Consider the following 16,454-nt stretch of genomic DNA (forward strand, 5'->3'; position numbering starts at 1 on the left):
ATACCTGGCCAGTAACTTGGCATGAGCAACGTCTAGGCTGGTAACTATAACATCTATACAGAACCCGAATGAATGATTGTGTGAATGAATATATGTGTGTGTGTGTATGTATAAAAAATAAGTAGTGATAGAAATAAGTAGTAAAACAACGTTGTTTGCCTTTGTCTTTTGCTTTACTATTATATTTACAATAAATGTGGCATCTTTGCCTTATCCCTCTTAATAAGATCCTGCTGGTTTTTATTATATTGGTATAACAAAGGGACAAACTATAGCTAAAGAAAATGTGGAAATATTTGAAATGGTGTGATTAATTTGATACTGTATAAAGCTGCTTATTGTAACGAGATAAATGCTTTTTCATAGATTTCAAGGCCAGAGGGGACCATCTTGTCAGACTTCTTATATAACACAGACCATAGAACTTCCCCAAAATAATTCCTAGAGTATTTATTTTTAGAAAAAAAATCTAGATTTAAAAAAGGTCAGTGATGGAGAATCCACCTTGATGCTTGATAAGTTGTTCCAGCTATTAATTATTCTATTACAAATGTATGTTGTATTTCCAGTCAGAAATGTGTCTGGCTTCAACTTTCAGCCTTTGGATCATGTTATACCTTTCTCTGCTAGATTGAAGACCCACTATTAAAAATTGGTTTCCTATGTAGGTACTAATTGACTGTAATCAAGTCCCCCCCTTAACCTTTTCTTCATTAAGCTAAATAGATTTAGCTCTTTAAATCCAACAAAGTAAAACAGGTTTTAAAATCCTTTAATCATTATTGTGTCTCTTCTATGATCCCTCTCTAATTTTTCAACGTCCTTCTTGAACTGTGGATACCAGAACTGAACACAATATTCCAGCAGTACTCACACAAGTGCTAAATATAGAAGTAAAATAACCTCTCTACTCCTACTCAGATTCCCCTATTTTTCCATCCAAGGATCATTTTAGCCCTCATGGCTGCAGCATCATAGTAGGAGTTCACTTTCAGCCAATTATCCAACATGACCCCCAAATCTATTTCAGAGACACTATTTCCCTGGATAGAGACCCTCATCCTATAAATATGATCTATATTCTTTCTTCTTAGATGAATACATTTACATCTAGCCGTATTAGAATTCATATTGTTTGCTAGTGCCCAGCTCACCAAGCAATCCACATCGTCCTTTACTAGTGACTTGCCCTCTTCATTATTTACCACTTCCCCAATTTGTGTCATGTGCAAACTTTATCAGTGATGATTTTGTTTTCATCCATGAAATACTTTCAGTGATAATCAATGAAATACAGGGTGAAATCCTGGCTCTATTGAAGTCTTGGGAGTGTTGCTATTGATTTCACCTGTAGAGTTTAAAGTACATTTCTGCTCTGAACTGTGACTGTGTAAAAATAGCATGGTGAGGGTCTATCTCTTAATGATTCCAGACCAAATGTGCTCAGTCAACCACACGCGTATGTTTCTTCTAGCTACCAGACCTAATTAAGCCTCTTTAAGGTGTCTCAAGTTGAACACCCAAGTATTGAGGCCCTCAAAAATCACTTTTAAAAATATTGGTCCTTGGTTTTATACTTACCTAGTTTGTATTAGAAATATTTACACTTGAATAGGAACCAGTCATGTTAGTATAACTCTATTATTGCCACTAAAATAATGTCTTCATAATTTATGTTCTTAGTGATTTGCATAAATATCTCCAAACTGACTCTTTAAAAGATATTTCCTCCACAAAACACCAGTTGCCAGTGGCATGAAGAAAAGTGGGTCAAATGGATCATACATCATTAGAAAAGAAGCAGCTTGACTTTTAACAAGGCTATTCATCTGGTCACCACACCTTCATTAACTGAATGCTTGCACAGGCCTTAGATCTTTTAAATTGTTTTTCACAGTCTGCCCATCAAGCAGAAAATTTTACACAATCTGATTAAACAATGCAACAAGGCATTAATGCAAACTGCTACCATAATTTCAATGTACCATGCCCGTTCCACTGCCATTATTACTTTGGAGATAAGAAAAGGCTGTTGCAGAGTAAGTTACACATCAATTATTTGTTAAAGAAATTTTAAGATCTTGGTAGCTATATGCTTTTTCTCTGAGAGTGAGATTGAAAGAGCTGGCTACGGCTTAAAACTGTCACTGCCAGTAATGATATTCAAGGGACTTGAGAAAGAAGCTTTTCTTTTTAAACAAAACAAAACCCTGTAGGCAGTCCCAGGCATGTAACCAATTACTTATCTACTTGTCCATCTACCTTTTGTTGTATGAATATTTTTCACAGTATGTATATCTTAAGATCTTCATAGATACTTACTGTAGATTGTCAAATTGCTGTTACTTAAAAAATACAAATGTGATAGCAGTTCATAATGGGGGCACTGCTGTCTCAATCACAGTACAGCAACCACTGTGCAGCACAAAAGAGGTGAGGCAGATATCCACAGCAATTATTTCGGCTTTAACGATAATAAACTGTTGGGCAATTTGGTAGCTCCGTGTGCAGACAGAAATTTGGTTTTATAATATCCTCCTATGAGCGCTGTGAGCTGAACACAAATGCTAGGCACCAAGTGCAAAGATGCGCAAAGTATTTACTTACTTAAACACCTGAAGGGAAAATCTTGGACTTCTTTCTGTAATCTGAGTTTCTATAGTAAATGTGAATATGGTAATTTCATCTCATTTGTACTCATGTCCTCTTTTCTCATCATGTTTAGGGTCTCAGAAACCCAGCTCTACCACATAGATGCCCAGTCAAAGTTGCTTTTTCAGGGCAGATATTTTCAGCTACTCGTTTATGGATTTCATTCACTGTCTGTCATTGTTCCTTTCAGATTCTAGACAAGCTGATAAAACCTTGTCAAAGCTTAATGACTCTACATGACAATTGAATCTTTCCTTCTCTCCTTCTTATGCCTTATCATAACTCTGGTCTTTACTCCTAGATTATTCTGCATTTATATTTGTGTAAGAACTGATTTGTGCACTTTTATAACAATTAAGTGAAAGGAAATGTCTTACCTCATTTGTCCGTATATGTGTTTGTCTCTGTCTAATCAATTACCGTGTATTTCTGTTCATGTTAAAACAAATGGTTCTTCTGTGAAAGTGCCCTGAAATATCTGAACATTAGTGTCTCCTTCAGACATGCAGACTAGGTATTTTGCTTACACCTTGCTTAACTTGTATATGATTTTACCCATTCCTGTACATTGTCCTTGAGTGCACTTTTTTGTGTTTCACCTAGTCACTTTCAGATATCACCACCTTCCACTGCATCTCAGGAATCTCCATAATTCCTTTGGGCAGTCCAAGAACTTTATTTTCTATGGAATCTTATTTAAAAATCCTTGTTCAGACCCAGACCCATTTACTACTTCCACTTCATATTGCAATTAGCAAAACGGTAACAGAGCATAGTCTCTGATCTTCTCCATTTAAGTTAGTGGTAGAACTTACTAGGATCAGGCCACGGAAGGCTAATTCTACGTGCCCCTTTCCTCTTATAAGAAGCTAATCCTTACATGGCAAGCTCATAATTTCCCCTAGTATCTCCGGTTTGTTGTGGAAGCTCAACGCTTTCATTCTAAGTGTGTACAGTGCCTAGCACCATGGAGTTTCAGACTTGACTAGGGCCTTAAGGCATCATTGCAGTAAAAATGCATAGTAACTTCTAAACCTGCATTGGCACATGCTTTATCAAACTCAGCTGAGGATTTTTTTTTTAGTGTTTTGGGCAGGGGTGGCTCTAACTTTTTTGCCACCCCAAGCACGGCAGTCAGGCAGCCTTGGCAGCTTGCCTGCGGGAGGTCTGCTGGTCCCGTGGATTCGGTGTACCCACCGCCGAATTGTCGCCAAATCCGCGGGACCGGCGGACCTCCCGCAGGCAAGCCTCCGAAGGCTGCCTGCTTGCAGCCCTCGCAGGGACCGGCAGGGCATCCCCCGCGGCTTGCTGCCCCAGGCACACACTTGGAGCGCTGGTGCCTGGAGCCACGTCTGGTTTTGGGCTTCCAGTAGTCATGCTTTCAGTATGGGAGTTTGAAGTCTCCTGTCACGGATGTATTGGTTAGTTGGTTCCCTAGTTTTCCTTGTTCTTTTAGTGCAACAGGTAAAAGCACGGTAGCTGATGGAGAAGAAGAGGGAGGTGTTTCAAATCTGAAAAGTTTTTCTTATTACTAAAATTACTTTTTCCTCTGTTTCTAGAATATACAATAGAATAAGTTTCAGTCAAGGCAGAGTTTTAAAACTACATTAATTATTTTATAGCTTGGAAGACAGAGATATAGGTATTTGCAGAGGCAAAGGGAAAAATTGGCATTGTCTGATATCAAAAGGCTTTCAATATTAAGCCCCAAGAGGGGAACACAGAAAAATATTGCTGGAGCATACATGGCACTATTCCAGGTATGCACCATTAATCCTGATAAAGACCCACAATATGGGAGGGTTGTGGGTTAACAGGAATAATGTGATGTTTGGTGGAGTTCTCCAGTAGTTTAGTAACAGCTTGTAGAAGAATAAATATGCCCAGATCACAGGAACCAATCTTTCTTTGTTTACAAAAGTGGATTTTTTTTCTGTCTTATTTATTTTAAATTTATTGTTGAGATATGGCTTTGTTTAGATTTAGGAGAAGCAGTCACAAACCTAATTGCAAAAAAATGGGGCAACTGTTAATTTCCTAGGAATAGTGGGAACAGCGTGGGAAAGTGTGCAGCATATATACCATTAATATGGATTGTGTGGCATGATGGGAAACTATACACAATCCATATTAATTGCTTGCTTGGGTTCTAATTATGCACAATGGCTGTAGGACTGCACACCAGCCTACTGTTAGTATGGAATGTCATGCATGTGCAGACTGTCTTTGAAGAAAGCAGGTGTTAACATGGCAGAGCAGCCCTTGTACTTCAGCATACCAATCAGCTGTCTCTGACTGCAGTGGGGACAAGACATCCTCTTCTTATTGCCTCTTTTTTGTGATTGCAAGAAATCTCTCTGTCAATTCTTCTACCCCGTTGCCCCCTTTCTGAGAATAACTGGACAATACTCAACTTGTTTAGTTTAAAAAAAAAAAAAGCTGAAGAAAATGTGGTATCTTTTCTAACTTGAGCTTTCCCTATACTATTTTTTGTGTTATACATAGAGAGAAATTTGCCTAGAACTGAAAAGAACCTAAAACAATGAATTTTGGATGTAGGATTGTACTCATAGTTGTACACAGTTGAGTCAGTAAGAGACCTCTAAGTGTGTTTTGTCCTACGAGAGGCAAATCTAACCTGACATAACTGTGTTCTGAGTAAAAGCCTTGAATAATTGCATTTTCTTCTAATTACATGTATATACCCATCAGATCCTGAAATAAAATCTGTATAAATTCGTTAAAAATACTAGCCCAGCCCCTAAAATATATGGGTCATATTCTGTTGTTGATCGATTAATGGAAAAGTGGAGTTACACTGTATATATAGAGAAATATATCACCATAAAATGTATATTTTTATGGCAAATACAAGGACCAAATTCTTACCTGTTTCGCCACTTCAGAATTTGGCCCGTTGCCTACATCTTGCATGTGATATAAAAATATCCCCATTAAGGGCCATGTATTTGTTGCTCTTAATTCCCTTTTTCAATAGGTTTTTCACATCCGGTCAGGATCAGTTTATAGCCCACAAATAATAGTGGCAGGACTTTTGTGGGGCCTTTATACAAACATTAATTCCAGGCCCAATGGGGAATCACACAACAAGAAGAAAATGCAGCTATTAAAGGTTTTTATTCACAACATGATTATGCCCAGTTAAATTTATGCCTCATAGAAAAAACACTTAAAGGTCATTTACTGACTGAAAAGTGTATGATTGTAAATACAATCCTTAGTGCATAATTTTTCTTAGGCTCTGTTCAGTTATAGGCAATTTTCTTTTTCTAGCATCTAAGGCCTCTTCTACACTGGTGTTGTTGAGTAGTGTACATGTAGCTACACACTGCAATGAAAAGCAGCCTGTATCCATGCTGCAGTGTGTAGCTACATGCTACCATGAAAGACTCTGGCAGGAGGAGGCAGTGGGGAAAGGCTCTGCCAGAGCATTTCCTTGCAGACTTCCCCTGTCAGAGCCTTTTGCCATTGCTGGGGCCTTTCCTTCTAGGGAAAGGCTTCAGCAACTCCCTGTGGTGGGGAAAGGCTCCAGCAATGGGAAGCTGCCACAACCTTTCCCCTCTGCTTTTCCTTGCTACTGGAGCCTTTCCCTAAACAGAGGAAAAGCTCTGGCAGTGGGGAGACAGCGGGTTACTACATTGCTAAAGAGAGTAGTGTCAATGGGAGAAGCACTCCTTGAGCATGTAGAGAGCTGTGTAGGATATATACCATAAGGCTCTGGCATGTGTTTACTCTACTCTCCTAAGCAGTGCCTGGCCATCTACATTGCTATTTATACCTGTGCTAGCTGGGTGTGTACTGTCTGTACCCTACATGTTGCCATAAGGATTGTGCAGTGTTCAAATATCCTAACACACAAAGTAAAAGTATGAGATAAATAAATATGCAAAATGTGTGTGCGCCATCTGGACTAGTTCTTTAGTGTTAGGCCAAAGACTTCAAGTCTTTTATATAACATTTACATACAAACAATCACAATAAAAGAATATTAAGGTTGAAAAGTCAAGCACTCAGAAGCTAGGATATGCTAAAATTAAGATTGCCTGCGCAACTTTAATTTGGTCCCATTATAATACAGTCTATAATTATATGATCACTACTCTTTGTTCCACAAGACCCTTGACACATTCACTGCACAAAATGGATGGCACTCACTGAATGGGCTGTTCAATATTTTGATGTTCATGATTCAATATGTATCCCCATTCTACATTCTGCACACAATTATTAATTTGCCTCATGGGTTTTTTTTATGACACTGAGTGATTCCGAAACATTTAATGAAGTTATCTTCACAATATTCCTGTGAGGTAAGGAAGTAATAATTTCCCCATTTCACAGATGGGGAATTGAGGCACAAAGAAATTAAGGCCAACTTGAGACCCCCTAGAAACCTCTAGTGACTGATTTTTCAAAGTACATAGCAATTTTACAACACATTTTATGTTCAATACAGTGCTCCCATTGACTTCAGCTGCCTCTGTTAGCACTGAACACTTTTTTATGAATCTGTGAACTCATGTTTCTCAAGTGGGCATCCCTAACATAAGGAAGACAAAAATAATGTCCACATTTTGAAAAGTTTGATTAAGTGATTTCTCCAGCATCACGCAGGAAATCTGTGGCAGAAGCAGGGAGAGAATCCAGTTCTCCATAATGTCATTGAGCTTCCTTAAGCATGAGGCCATCTTTCTCTTCCTTCAGACTCCTGCTTCATTCCCTACACTTCTGTAATGAGTAAGGCAGGTGTTCTCCAGACAACAGACTCCTACACAAATCTGATTCATTCCCTGAATCATCAACCTGTGCATTTAATGAAGATGGAACCTGTGGGATGTGGCGGAAAGTATGTGATAATGTAATTAAAGACAGGTATCATAATGCATACACAAAAAGGGGAGGGGGGCAAATTTATAGTTGCATTGCTAACCTTAATTCTGGCATTTCCTAAGCCTTGTGTATTTGACTTTAGAACCTTAGCTTTCTTTTAACATAGTTTTGAGGGAGAAAGGCCTTCTATGCTGAGCTGCCGTATATGTAGGTCTGAGCCGATGTTTTGATATTTACCCTGAAAAGGGTCATTTAGCTTGAGATCATCACTTGAGTGGCTTTTATTAGACCACAAGACTGTCAGTAGATGGTGGGTTGCTACATTGATGGTATGACACTGCACCCCATATTCTTCAGTGATATTATTATGATATGATTATGGCATAATTATGATACATTTTGTACAAGACAGGTCATATGAGGTGTCATCGGAAAAGTTGATTTGCTGAATAAAATTGTCCTATTTGTATGTATGTATCATTTTTGTTTCTAAAGTTAGGAATATAAACTATGTATCTGTATTTCAATCCTGCTTACTCTGGGTGACATCCACAACTAGCCTTTCAGATACAAAAATGAAGAAGCCAGACAGTTCTGATGGCCCATCAGCAAAGACAATGGACCCTGGAAGAATTTAACCTTCCTGTGAACGTTCCAGACAGCCCATAAGTAATGGCTGCTATGACTCATCAAGGTATGCAAGGGCATGTGACCAGGCCATGCAACTCTGGACTCCAACTTGGGATATCAGTGTTTTTTCACAAATTGAGACAGGGCAAAAGGTTCCTGCCGTATGCTAAAGCTATATAAGGCAGGGAGTGACATCATCTGTGATTCTTCACTCCCCACTTGAGGACTCCTGGAAACATCTGAGGAACAAAGACTGAACTGGAGGAAGTGCTGGACCCAGGCTAAATGAGATTTCTAGACTGTGTATGAAAACCTGGGGATTCCAAGCTGCAAAGCAAGTGTAGCTTGTGCCTTAAGAATCTGCAGCCTGCTTGTATCATCTGCCAGGGTAAGAATTTGCTAATTCATGTCATATCTTTCTAGTATCTTAGGCTTAGTTTGTGTTTTTGTTTATTTACTCAGTGATCTGCTTTGATCTGGTTGCTATTGCTTATAATCACAAAATCTATCTTTTTGTAATTAATAAACTTATGATTTAAACTAAACCAGTAAGTTTGAAGTGAAATGCTTGGGAATCTTGACTCACATAGCTGTTGCTTTTCCTCTCCACATTGAGGGAGGGGCAGACTCTATGAGCTTACACAGTACAGTTCCCTGTGCAGCACAAGACTATATAATTTTGGGTTTATACTCCAGTGGGAGGGGGTTCCTAGGCTGGGAAGCTGGTGGTTATTTTGGCTATAGCATCTCTAGTGTTGGTTCATGCAGTTGCTAGTCAGAGAGCCTGCATGTAACTGCAGCTGGATATGTCCCTAACTGTGTGAATGCTGGAGGAAGTGTAGGACCAGGAGCGAGTCTGCAGCTTGTCACAGCAGCACAGTGTGAAAGGGAGCCAAGCTGGTGGGTCAGAGGGCTCATTGGTACCCCAGTTGGGGGGAACCCATCACAGACTAGCAGACTTTATTTACTGAGCAACAGCCTCCCAAGTATCCATCTTTGCACCATCTCTCTTTAAAATGTATATCAATAACTTGCCATTTTCACCCAAGTGGAAAGCATCCTCACAGAAGAACTGGGGGAAAAAATGAGTACTACTAGTTATGGTGACTGACTGAATTCTTTATTTTGTTGTTTTAAACAGATGCCTACACTTTCCTCCGGAGCAACCAACATTCAAATAAGCACCTGCATGTCACCTTCTACAATATCAAACTCAGCCACGAATTTAATAATAAGTAGTTATCCTCTATGTGTACCAGCCACTGGAGGAAATGAGGCACAGGTTTTGCCAGTGGGCTAAAAAGCTATTTGCTAGACAGTGGAGGAATGATGAGACTTGGAGAATCTTGGGTTCAATTCCAAGTTTTGGAAAGGAGTCTATTCTATTTACAGGACTTTCCTTCACTGTCTACTTCACTGCCTGCTCTGCCTCTATCTTCCGTCCTCCTCCTCCACGTACAACTTGTCTCCCTCCAACCCCCATGCTATTTCCCCTTCTGTATTTGAAGCAAGCAGCTTCTGCCTTCTCCTGGGCACCAGTGAGGGGAGCATTTAGAGCACAGGAGAGACAGCTACTCTGCTCTCAGTTCCTGTGCCCTTCACCAAAAATGCCTCCGGCAGCTAGGAGGAACAATTGTAGGAAAACTCCTCCTCAGCCCTCAAAACCCTGGGCTGGAACATGCTCATTAAAGACAAAATCTTTGGAAAATGTAACTGCCAAACTTAACAAATCTCTATTGAGTATATGTGAACGCCAAAATAGGCGGATTTTAATAGAGTTCGCCAAAGGCACATCACTGACATCAGGCCAACCCGACATGGAAATCACTGTTCCAAAGCATGGCAATACCACAGCTTCTTGATGAAACAATTGTGGATTTTTTTAACCTGGGCAAACAACCTTGTTTTAAGAAACGACTGAACTGTTTTCACTGAAACATTCCAAAAACTAAACAAGATTTCAGCCTGATGCAGACAGCAAACATGGAAAATTTCAGGCTAAACAACAAAAAGTTTCAAGCTACGGTGGAAAGTGTTGGCCTACTTTAACTACGGCTATTGACACACATAATACCTGCAGTCAGTGGGGTTGTACAGGTACAATGAAATATAAATTTGTCCCATTGTGCAGCACACATTTACACAGCGAGAACCCCTTTGAACTTTCTGTTCACTATGTTTACTCTTAATTACTGACTTTATGGGATATATATTGTTTCCTATATTTATAATAAGATTTTTTTTTCTAAATTACAAGGAAGGATTAAACAGTCTTAGCTGTAAATAGAAAGATATTATGAACCAGATACAAAGCCCAGTGAGGCCAGTTCAGAGTTTTTCTATTGACTTTCATGGGCCTTGGATCAGGCCCTACGTGCTGTATTTATTTACATATGTTTGAGATGAAAAGCAGAGCAAAATGATACTGCTACTCCTGTATTTAAAAAGAAGGAGTCTGCAGATGTGTGGGGGGGAAATGGGACTAGATGTCCTCTATTAGAGAGGGTATAAAAACAGAGTTTGAAGTAGATAACAGCTTATTATTTTGGTTTTAACTTTCTTGCTTTTCAATCTGAGATGCATAGCTGACATACTATGGGGAAAAATATATTCATACAGTAGCATTTCGTAAATATAGTGTTCATGTTAAAAGATCATTTTTCCATTGAGCTATTGCAGAAGTAAAAGTACAGTTCTTTGGAAAATTGAAATTACCTGCTATAATACAGTTAAACATTTAGGACTCAGTCGTGTTCTTTGATATGCAGGTGCATGCTGCTGCTTGTCTAGTTAAAAATCAGACACCATGCACCTGTGTAACTACACTTGTTGATTTTTTTTAAATTGTTTTTTAAACCAGACGCACAGTGATTTATGGTCATACAGAATATCAGAGGAAAGGATCAAGACATTAATTGCAGACTCCTTACCAGTCTTTTGTATGGGATTATTTACACATGAAGCTATTCAGAAATAACTAATCCTGAATAATTCTCTTCTTCCACTTGTGAATGCTCTTCTTCCAGAATAAGAGCACCTTGCTCCTGTTATGTTTACTCCAAGTGATGGGTACACAAGCCAAGTGGGTTAAGGTAAAGAGCAAAGCAGTAGGTTAAACTAAACAATCCAAGTGGGTAAAATAAATATAGGCAAGATGCTCTTATCCTGGAATAAAAATGTTCACACATGGAGCAAATCAGGATTAGCAGTTCCTGAAGACCTGCATGTGTAGATACATTCTATTTGATAACTCCTATGCACACCAATAGAATATGCCTGCCCTGAAAAAAAAGTTTGTTCAGTTTAAAACAAAACTCAGCATTGGTAAAAAAAAAAATAATCTTTTACTGTGCATATTGATACTAAATATCTAGGCTCAGAATCCTCAGCTGATGTAAATCTATATAGCTCTATTGACTTAAAATCATGCTTAAGTGCTTTGTTGACTCTGTACCTAGAATTGCTGATGTGACTAAATAACTAGTTTTCCTTTATTCTGACAAAGCTAGACTTTTAGCTTCTCCTTTCTCTCTTTTTAAAGTTTCATAAATTAACTTGCACTGAGAGATAAATAAAAGGAGTATGTGAATGTGACTATTAAAAATTCTGAAGTTATGAAATTTAGTACAACAAACTTTAGGTATGGTGTTAGGCTTTTAGGGGTTATTTTGTGTGTTGGCTGCGGCGGTGGAGGGGGGGGGAGAATAGACAATATTTTATCACCTGGAAATTATTTAATATAGCTCTTGAATAGCAGCAGGATGCTGAGTTTCTTTCTGTTTAAGCATTGTGAAATTAATCTTGTTAATATTTTCCCTTTTTCTTGTATTTTATATAATTGGCCTCAATTATTGGTCAGATTTTTTTTAATATTTGTAAGTAATTGTGAGCTACAGAATTACTTGATCCTTTTTCATGAGCTGATCTAAAGCCCATTGAAAGATGGGGGGAGAGAGACATTTACAGTTTATAATTTACCACACAATGTTGGACTGCTTGGCTTTCTGGAAGCATCTGCCTCCTTTTTTCATCATTTTTGATTGTAGAAATATATTCTTCACCCCAAACAGTGATTTTTTTCTTTTGGTCAGATATAAAAGAAATTGTCTGGCTATGCCGAAAGAATGACAGGAGACATTAGATATAGGTTTAATCAGGCGGCAACTTTATTATTAGATGTCTGGGACTAACCCGACGGATAAAATATGCAGTGCAGGTGAAAACCCCCACAATTCACTGGGGGGGAGTGCTTTTTTTCACCCCCTCCCCTTTCTGTTCATGTCCCTTCAGCAGATCCACTACTGGGAACCTCCAATTCCAGCCAATTTGGGGAGGGGGGAGCTTCCACCCGCCCCCCCTCTTTTAATCCAGGTCTCTCCAGAAATTTCCTTGCCAGGACCTTACCGACCACCCCTGCTTGTAGGAGGAGTTAAGGTGGACTATAATGATAGGGGTTGGCTCCCTGCTGTACTAATCAGAGGAGTCCCCAACTGCCCCCAGCTCGCTCCATTACCAAGCACCTCTCCTTAATTCCTTTTCCAAGCCATTTATCCATTCTTTTGTGCCTTAATTTATGGAGTACCTACACTGAATATCCACCACAAGGAGGTGCCAGCCATTAGCTTGGCTGCCTTCTCCCCACACCCAGCCGGGTTCCCAAACATCTTCCAAGGCCTTTTTTTTAATATCAGCCAAAAATAGAGCAGCACCTGAGTCTGACAGGTGCACCATATTCTCCCAAAATAACTCTGGTGCCTCAGAGTATGACAGGATGTGAAATTACTGTCCCCCCACCCAAGGGCAACAAGAATTTGGCCACTTCCTTGTTTACATACTTTCTGGTTTTGTCCACCCTAGCAGGGTTCATGTGTCCCCGCTAGACCTGGGCTGAAGCATATCCGACCAGACAATGTTAACACCCAGAAAAATTGCCAGGATCTACATCAGGTCCCTTCTAGTTTGAAGTATTAACTCCACCCCTCTAAGTGTTCCCAGATCATTTTCTTCCAAGTGTATCACCAATATATCTGGTGGCCGCTGACATGTCTGCAATAGCGGTATCATAGAACCCCCCATGTGGAAGCAGTCGGGACAATCAGCAGGGACTGGGTGGGAACAACCCCTTCTCTCATTGCAGGGAAGCAGAGAACCTGTGCCCACTCCCCCCTGCCACTGTGTCCAATTCCTGTCTGTTTATTTTTATGTCCTGAAATGGGCAAGGGGTTTCCCATCCTGCTATCCCCATTCACCGTTTGACTGCAAGTGGTCCTGCAGCAAGCCATGCACTGGAGCCTCTGCTTGCCTAGTCTATTCCGAGTGAATGAGGTGAATATCAGAGCTGAGAAGATTATAAGATGTCAACTCAGAATTTTTGTTTTAATTTTACTATGTACAGTTTTATCCTCCAGAATGTAGTAACTATTTATAGAAATTTTTTTTAAAGTGGAATAGAAGTAACAGGAATGTATGTAATAGATAATATTTCATTACTTGAGTTCTACTTCCCAAATACAAAAAAAGTTTAAGTTCTTCTTGACACAGAATTTTTGCAAGCAACATTTATCATAATGTGAGAAGAGGTTCAACTTTTATTTTAACTAGTTTTGTTCACTATTAAAATAGACAGTCTCCAAGATAAATCTGGCTTTCCCACTCCAATTTAAGTCCAATTCTGAAAAAAAAAAGCAACCACTTTAAACATCTTACCGTTAGGCTATGACCAGCAAAGAACTTAATAGAACCATTTATGTTCTTTGATAATACTTAGCACTTATATACTGTAGCACTTTTGTCTTCAAATCACTCTACAGAACATTAACTAAATAATTTTTTAAAATCACCTGTTCATATCTCCTATTTGCTTGTTGGAGCCCTTATGGCTATGCCCTGGGGATTTTATTTTCCAGACTGAACAACTCAAATACTTTGAGGTATTGACACTTGTAATGTACTTATCTAGTCAAGCCAAATTTGTCTGTACATTTTCTGATATCTGATTAACCAGATGCACAGCAAGAACTCTTGTTCAAGAAGAGTGTGCTAGAAGGGAAAGAAATCAGCATCTTCAGGAATGTGTAGACAAAAGAGATTTTAATGTTGGAGAGTAGAATATATTTAGAATATTGTGACAGGGACAGGCCAGATGGCTACAAGAGAGTGGTCGAAGGTAGATACATTAGCTCTAGGTTAAGCAGGTCCCTTTTCCCTGGGTAAGATAACAGGAACTATTCCAGAACACTCAGGAACTTTCTAGAACTAATTAAGGCAAGCAGGCTAATTAGGACACCTGTAGCCAATTGGGAAGTTACTAGAATTAATTAAAGCTAATCAGGGCACCTGGCATAAAAAGGCTCTCATTCCAGTTAGTGAGGTGTGTGTAAGGAGCTGGAAGTGAGAGGATGTGCTGCTGGAGAACTGAGGAGTACAAGCGTTAACAGACATCAGGAGGAAGGTCCTGTGGTGAGGATAAAGAAGGTGTTGAGAGGAGGCCATGGGGAAGTAGCACAGGGAATTGTAGCTGTTCCAGAAGGCACTCTAGACAGCTGCAGTCCACAGGGCCCTGGGCTGGAACCCGGGGTAGAGGGCGGGCCCAGGTTCCCCCAAAACCTCCCAACTCCTGATCCAACACAGGAAGATTTCTGAGACTAGCAAAATCTGCCAATAAGCGCAGGACCCACCAAGGTAAAGGAGGAACTTTATCACAATATGTACAGGGAAAGAAAATCTGACATAGATTTTCCTGGATGTGATAGCTGATGGATTCTTTCACCAAGTAGTTGAAGAACCAACAAGAGGGGATGCCATTTTAGATGTGGTTTTGGTGAGTAGTGAGGACCTCATAGAAGAAATGATTGTAGGGGACAACCTTGGTTTGAGCGATCATGAGCTAATGCAGTTCAAACTAAATGGAAGGATAAACAAAAATAGATCTGGGACTAGGGTTTTTGATTTCAAAAGGGCTAACTTAAAAAAACTTAAGGAAATCAATTAGGGAAGTGGATTGGTCTGAAGATCTTGTGGATCTAAAGGTGGAGGAGGCCTGGAATTACTTCAAGTCAAAGTTGCAGAAATTATCAGAAGCCTGCATCCCAAGAAGGGGAAAAAATTCAGAGGCGGGAATTGTAGACCAAGCTGGATGAGCAAGCACCTCAGAGAGGTGATTAAGAAAAAGCAGAAAACCTAAAAGGAGTGGAAGATGGGAGGGAGCAGTAAGAAAGCTACCTTATTGAGGTCAGAACATGTAGGGATAAAGTGAGAAAGGCCAAAAGCCATGTAGAGTTGGACCTTGCAAAGAGAATTAAAACCAATAGTAAAAGGTTCTATAGCCATATAAAGAAGAAGAAAACAAAGAAAGAAGTGAGACCGCTAAACACTGAGGATGGAGTGGAGGTTAAGGATAATTTAGACATGGCCCAATATCTAAACAAATACTTTGCCTCAGTTTTTAATGAGGCTAATAAGAAGTTTAGGGATAATGGCAGGATGACAAATGGGAATGAGGATATGGAGGTAGATATTACCACATCCGAGGTAGAAGCCAAACTCAAACATCTTAATGGGACTAAATTGGGGGACCCAGATAATCTTCATCCAAGAATATTAAAGGAACTGGCACATGAAATTGCAAGCCCATTAGGAAGAATTTTTAATGGATCTATGAACTCAGAGGTTGTACCATATGACTGGAGAATTGCTAACATAGTTCCTATTTTTAAGAAAGGAAAAAATGTGATCCAGATAACTACAGGCCTGTTAGTTTGACATCTGTAGTATGCAAGGTCTTGGAAAAAAAATTGAAGGAGAAAGTAGTTAAGGACATTGAGGTCAATGGTAATTGGGACAAAATACAACATGGTTTTACAAAAGGTAGATCATGCCAAACCAACCTGATCTCCTTCTCTGAGAAGGTAACAGATTTTTTAGACAAAGGAAACGCGGTGGATCTAATTTACCGCAAATTCAGTATGACATTTGATATGGTACCACATGGGGAATTATTAGCTAAATTGGAAAAGATGGGGATCAATATGAAAATTAAAAGATGGATAAGGAACTGGTTAAAGGGGAGACTACAACGCGTCATACTGAAAGATGAACTGTCAGTCTGGAGGGAGGTTACTAGTGGAGTTCCTCGGGGATTGGTTTTGGGACCAATCTTATTTAATTCTTTTATTACTGACCTTGGCACAAAAAGTGGGAATGTGCTAATAAAGTTTGTGGATGACACAAAGCTGGAAGGTATTGCCAATACAGAAAAGGACTGGGATATCATACAGGAAGATCTGGATGACCTTGTAAACGGGAGTAATAATAATAGGATG

The sequence above is a fragment of the Mauremys mutica genome, chromosome 1, assembly GCF_020497125.1.
Source record: "Mauremys mutica isolate MM-2020 ecotype Southern chromosome 1, ASM2049712v1, whole genome shotgun sequence".
NCBI lineage: Eukaryota > Metazoa > Chordata > Testudines > Geoemydidae > Mauremys > Mauremys mutica.